Here is a 6,682-nt window from a genome sequence, read left to right as displayed (position 1 = left end):
TCATAGTATTTATTGTACATATTATAAAATCAATCCTATTACCTATATATTATTATATATTAACCGAGATACTGGGGATAGAAACCGGTGGCTGGCAGTTGTCCGAATAATGATAAAGACCGATAAGAGTGGTTGTACGGTGGTTCACCTGTGGTTACCCTGTGACCAACTTGAGGTGGTGTTGCACAGCAAGTCGGGGGATATTTTCGATTTGCGGAGCGGAGCGACGGCGCCGAGGAGCGTAACGACGAGTGCCGCTAGCAAGGCATCACTGTACAATGCTTTTTCAAATTGGTGTCACTGGAATATGCTGGTATATGCTGGTACGGTATTGTGGTATAAACTTCCTTATCATTTTTCGGACAACTGCCCCCAACCCTTTAGTAGGTATATACCTAATTTAGAAAAAACAATCAATAATTTTGATTAAGGGGGTCTTGACAGTTTTACATTAAATTTAGGGAGCCTCATGACAAAAACAATTGAGAAGCACTGTACTAGATTATACTGTAGAATATCTAAATGACTAAATATATATACAGTAAAACTCGCTTAAGACGCTCTCGCTTAAGACGCTTTCCCGCATAAGACGCTGTTTTTAGTCGGTCCCTAGACATTTCCTATACTAGTCAATGTAAAAATCACCTGTTAAGACGCTCAGTTTTTCTCTGTCTAATCGGGTAAAACGCTCTTTTTTTCAGCAGATTACGATAAATTTTAGTAGTTTTGTGAAAATAAAAATAGAATTTTTAGTATTATACGTGTTCTTATCGTTTTATTTTATCGCTATACCTATTTTATCATTACTTATTATAACAGTTTTACTGTATTTCATCGTCTTATGAGATTTAGTAAGTGCTGTTCGTTCGCATGTGTATAACCGTAATTTCGTTATGGCTAGTGGTATAAAACGTAAAGCGCTAACGATTTCGGACAAACTCAACATTTTGAAAAAGTACGATGAAGGATTGGCTGAGAAAAAAAAACAAAAAGATATTGCTAATGAACTGGGGATACCTCCTTCCACTTTAAGAACTTTATTGAAAAACAGACATGAAATAGAACAAAGCAGCTTGTTAGGTGGCAGCAAACGACAAAAATTAAAACACGGGACTTTCAGCTTCTGCAAAATTTTGCTGATTATGCAACAGTAGATGATGAACTCGTAACCAGTAGCACTCGGACTTTAGATGAAATAATCGCTGATACGAACTTAGTGGACAATGAGAAAGAAGACGACGATCAAGAAGAAGAAGATCAAGACTTTCCAGTATCTACTCCTACAATAACTACTGGTTTGCAACATTTATCGGAAATTCGGAAAGTATTATTCTGTGTTGAAAATTCCGAAGAAATGTTAGGTTGTCTTAATAAAATTGAAAACTTTCTTGCTGAAACACATTGTCAGAACCTTAAACAATCAAAAATAGATCATTTTTTTAATAAACAATAATAAAATATGTATGTAATAATAATATTTTTTTAAATTAAATTCAGTAGCACAAAAATATAAGTATGTATGTATATCGTAATTATAATTAATTTTTAAGTGTATTTCTCATTAAATTATGTTTAATAATAAAAAAATAAACTCGATATTTCAACCACATCATTTTGTTTCATTCCCGCATAAGACGCTTTCCCGCATAAGACGTTTTAGAGAGCTGGTCCCTTAAAGAGCGTCTTAAGCGAGTTTTACTGTATATATATATAATTAGGTTGCTATCTCGGTAAAAGATCATGTTTGTAATGTTGCATTTCAATTAAAAAACTAATATACATTTTTCACTGTTTATTTTTCAAACATAATTTGTAGTTATTGAAGAAATATATAAACAAATATTTTGACAAAGGTCAGTTGCTCAATACACAGCTAAATATTAACCAAATATATCATAATGCATTATGTCAAAACAAGAATGATATTCACTTGCAAAAGAAAAAATGAGTAAGTTGCTAAAAACAAGAAAATATCAAAAAACTTAACATTTTTTTCAAAATTAGTTTGAAGTTTATAAGATAACTATTATTGAATAATATTATAATATAAATAATATACCTAATCATATAATAAAATATGCAAAATATTTTAAACATGTTTTTAGAGATTTTATGAGCACTAGAAAATAATACACCACTCTACTAGACTACCATTAATATTAAGAGCAGAATCATAATAGTCATATAAATTTAAAGATTTTAAGAAGGATGCAAATATCCAAAGAAGTGACTGAATTATATATTATATTTTATAATCGATGTCTACTCGATAAAAAATATTGCAAATGATTAAAATGTAAATGTAATGTATAAATCAGGCTAATGACCTAGCTGTTGAAGCCTTTAATACTAATAATAAAAAAAAAAAAAAATGTATAATTACAGGCTCCAATTTATTATGCCAACTCGATTAAAAAAAAACTTATTATGATTCAATATTGTTTTTGTAAATAGGTACTAACTTCAATTTAAAAAAAGGTGGATAAGTGGATGTCGCTCTGCTGTACGGTAGGTTACAAGTGGGTCACTGTAATGGATGGTGTTAAATTTGAATTCAATGATATTTGTATAAGAAAAACGATTCTGAGCGAAAACGGTCAGTCATTCTATGATATTACCAAGTATATTTGATGATATTATAGTGAATAAAGTAATTTATATATAACCTATTTACGTGGAGCCTTGTTTTAAATTTTCAATCCTTAAAAATAAAAGCTATAAAAGTTATAAATTTTTAACTACAAAATAATTAATAAATTATAAATTTGATAAATGTTGTCAAAATTTGAACTTTAAATGCTTATAAAAAAAAATTGTGCCTATGTATTTTTAATATTTTTCAACTGCTATTAGAACGATATATCAGGAGCCTTATATTAAATTTTCACGCTTTTTTACCCAACAAATAAAAATTTATTGATATTTATAGAAAAAAAAACTAAAAAAATTGAAAACTGACAATGTCCGTAAACAGCTCAAAAAGAGTCAAAATATTTTCAACATTTTATGGTGTATAGAAAATGCTAATATAAACATTCAGTGAAATTTTCAAGTATCTACAGTCATTTGTTTTTTAATTACAATAAAATAAGAAAATTGTTACATGAGAAATCGAGTAAATATCAAATGTTGTAAAAATATAAATTTCAGACGCTCATAAAAATTTAATTTAAGTTTCTTCTAGACATTTTTTTTTTGATAAAGGTAGACAAACTTATGAGTAATCTTATATTACATTTTCAAATCTTAGATTTAAAAAGAAAAATTTTTATGAATTCTCATCAAAATAATTTGCTATTTTTCGTGATTTTTCCGTATTTTGTCAAAATTTGAACTTTAAATGCTTATAATTAAAAACTTCTATTAAATTTTCAAGCTTTTTTACTCAACAGATAAAATTTTATTGATATTTATAGAAAAAAAAACTAAAAAAATTGAAAACTGACAATGGCCGTAAACAGCTCAAAAAGAGTCAATATATTTTGTAAATTTTATGGTGTATAGAAAATGCTAATATAAACATTCAGTCAAAATTTCATGTCCCTACGGTCATTTGTTTTAGAGTTACACCAAAAACCAAAATCGATTTTCTCGAAAACAGATTTTGCGTAAAAATTCCCGTTTTTCCTTAATTTTTCTTTTGTTTTCACGTCACTTGTGAAAATTACTGGGAAATTTTTACTTTTGACCCCCCAAAGTACCAACTAGATTCACTTTCCTATCAGAAAAGTTACTATTGAAGAAAATCCAAGTACTTTTACTGTCCTAAAAGGTGATGACAGACACAAAAATAAAAAAAAAAAAAAAAAAAAACACACATCATTGTAGAATCAATACATTCATCGCTTCGCTCAGAATCTAAAAAATAGCTTAAGTTTTAAGACATTTTGCATTTAACAGTATGAAGCCGTCATAGGACAGGAAGCGCGCTCTGCTGACTATAGAACTGTGATAATATTTTCAATCAAGAGTGTATACGTATAGTGCAGAGTGACGACACCTTATCAATACACCTTGGTTTCGTGCTAAAATGATACCATAACAGCAGTGGCGTTTTCAGGAATTTTCTATGGGGTGGGTTCTGAAAATTTACTAGAATTCAATAGTGAGGGACTCTGCCCCCTACACCCCCCATAGTCATAATATTTACAAATTTTGTGTTATTATGTATTTTACAATTTTAGTAGTCAGTACCTAGTAAGCTGTACTTAGTATATCATGTGAATATCAAAAGTAAAATAATTCAACCGAAAACTAAGCTTTTTAACATTCATACTTTAATAATCATTATAAAACCATAATAATTTACCAAACACTTCAAAACAAAATTTTTTCAAGTTTCAGTTCATGATCTCTATCCATTCTCTTTACCGTTGTATACAGGTCCATATCAATGGCCCCCCACTTTTGAAATTTGAACTTCTGACCACGCCAAACGTTTGTGCATCGTTTGTGCAGAAATGTGCACCAAGTCCAATCGTTTGTGCACAAAAACTGAAAGCTCTATCCCTAAAACAAAATGGGGGGGGGGGGGCATTGAAACGGTAGCCCCTCCACATTGAATATTTGGATTTTTGAATGTGCCAAACGTTTGTGCATCGTTTGTGCAGAAATGTGCACCAAGTCCCGACGTTTGAGCACTAAAACTCCCAGCGCTATCCAAAAAACAAAGTGAGGGGTATTAACACGAGGGTCCCCCTTTTTTGAAATTTTAAATATTTGTCATATTAATAAATGTTGTTTACGTACCTAATAGGTTTAATAGAATTTTACTATTGCCATGTAAACGTCTAGAAATAGTAGGGCAGTAGGTTCATAATATATTATATTTAAATATTGTATTATAATAATATGAATAATATAATTATATTATGTTTTAAATATTCCTAGGTTATTTAAAAATTAAATACCAGCGTTTCTAAAATATAAATACAAAAATCTTAATTTAAAATATCTAAAAACATAGCTACCGCTTATAAATTATAACCACAGGTTAGCAATACTAACTTAAAAATAAAAAGTTATAAATTAATATAATAATTGCTTAAGTCGTATACAACCGAACGCAACTTAACCTAATAACTATTAGTTGTTACATCTTATAATACGTATTTTGGGTAGGTATAACATTTAATTTTACACTTTTAATTTAATTCTGAATTGAAAATTTATCCCTCATACAGTTTTTTACTGTTACTAAAATAAACATTATTATTTATATGTAATATTATATCCACTCAGCACTCAATATTTTTATAATTGGCAAGAAAACATACATTTGCACCAATAAACTTATTATCTTTCTTGAATTACTGTTAGAAGCAATCATAATAAAATATACAGCAAGTTTATAATTTAAGTTGATTTTTTTTAAAAATATTAAAAATATTATCGATTTCTTATGTTAAATTAACAAAATTGTTTTAATACTATTAAACAAACAAATCTGAATTCTTTCAGTACACACTATACCAGTGGTCGGCAACCGGCGGCCCGCTTTAAATTCTACGACAACGACATTTAATCGAATATTACTACTAACTAATGACCATCTCCACCATGTACTTCGAGCCAGCACAAGAAATTTTAATGTGGAAATTTAAAAAATAATAAACAATATCCAACAACAAAAATCAAATTAAGCTTTAAAAGTATGGAAATTACAACTGCTTTAAGCTTAATTTGATTTTTGTTGTTGGATATTGTTTATTATTTTTTATTATAATTATTATATTATTAAAAACTGTAATTTTTATGCTCTATTATTTTAAAGTTTTAAACAGTTATTTTTTTCTTTTTACCTCCTTCAAAAGGTTGCCGACCACTGCACTATACTATATTAATAACTATCAGGCACATCATTAGAACTTTTTTTCAGGGTGTTCTGAGTGGTTCAGATACATTTTGTACATGAACAATGCCACAACAGACAACAACATTTTTTTCATAAGCTACAGTGATTACTTAGATAAATAATTTAATTTATTTTAACACAACATAGGTAGAGTAGCACTGCACGTACTATGGTTTTAAATTTATATTCTAAGTTATAAATGAATAACGACTTATGTTACACTTATAAGTTATAAGTTATAATATATTTACAAGACTTATATTTATTTATTTGATTTTTTGTTTATTATAGTCAACAAATAATACCTTTTGGATAAATTAGGTATTCACAGAGTTAATTTGAAATTATGTTAATAAATCATAACCATTGTTATTACTTATTTGTTAACTGTTTTCAAAATTTACATTAACAGTAGTAATATTTAAAATAAAATTGTCAAAATTGTACTTCATTGTTAATATAGTCGATAAACGTCTGTGTTAAAATATTTCCTTATTTATATGAAAAAAACATTATATAGCCATATAGGTAGTATTATTTAAACATTGTTAATTAATCAAAAGTTCATATTATATAATATTCATTTATAATTTATTTAATTTCAAATTAACTCTGTGAATACCTAATTTAACCAAAAGGTATTATTTGTTGACTATAATAAACAAAAAATCAAATAAATAAATATAAGTCTTGTAAATATATTATAACTTATAAGTGTAACATAAGTCGTAAATGTATCCATATATAATACACTATATATTATATTCTGTATTCTGGAACACAGTTGTTAAATTATTATTTAAATCTATAATCTATAAGAATGTAAGT

The sequence above is a fragment of the Metopolophium dirhodum genome, chromosome 4 (genome assembly GCF_019925205.1).
Source record: "Metopolophium dirhodum isolate CAU chromosome 4, ASM1992520v1, whole genome shotgun sequence".
Lineage (NCBI taxonomy): Eukaryota > Metazoa > Arthropoda > Insecta > Hemiptera > Aphididae > Metopolophium > Metopolophium dirhodum.
This window is presented reverse-complemented; position numbering follows the sequence as displayed.